Below are 497 nucleotides of genomic sequence, written 5' to 3' on the forward strand. Positions count from 1 at the left end.
GACTCTCATTCTGACGGCACCCATTCACTGCAGAGGATCTACTGGGGAGAAAGTGATGGAATGCTACATTTCTCCAAATCTGATAAAGAAACAACCTCATCTACATCTTGAATGACCTGAGGGTAAGTACATTTTCCAAATGTACTTGATCAAGAATGGGATCAGATTTTCCAGGATGTGAGATAAATGTTCATCTCAACAGATGTATGTTGAAGAATCGCCCATATAAAGAGAGGCAGAAACAGAGAAGAAATATTGGAAAAATGTCCAGCCTCATGACAGACACACACATACTGGCTGGCAACGATTTTATTGTCTAAATTTTGTGTGTGTGTGTGCGTGTTACCATGTGCATGTGCAGTGGTTTCATTGGCAGTAGATGGGTGTTCGTTCTTGTGAACAGTGGCTCTATACACACACAGCACAATGAAGCTCTTAACAGCACTGCCAACCAGAGAGCATTCAAAACACACACACACACACACACACACACACAC

The 497-nt window shown here is 42.3% G+C and overlaps 1 protein-coding gene across 2 annotated transcripts in view; it reads right to left on the reverse strand.

Moving 5' to 3' along the window:
* cunh10orf90 (chromosome unknown C10orf90 homolog) overlaps window positions 1-497 on the reverse strand; it is a 24,116-nt gene that overhangs the window by 973 nt on the left and 22,646 nt on the right. The gene's annotated exons all lie outside the window — the stretch shown is intronic.

This window comes from Sinocyclocheilus grahami, unplaced genomic scaffold (genome assembly GCF_001515645.1).
Source record: "Sinocyclocheilus grahami isolate Dianchi unplaced genomic scaffold, SAMN03320097.WGS_v1.1 scaffold369.1, whole genome shotgun sequence".
Classification (NCBI taxonomy): domain Eukaryota; kingdom Metazoa; phylum Chordata; class Actinopteri; order Cypriniformes; family Cyprinidae; genus Sinocyclocheilus; species Sinocyclocheilus grahami.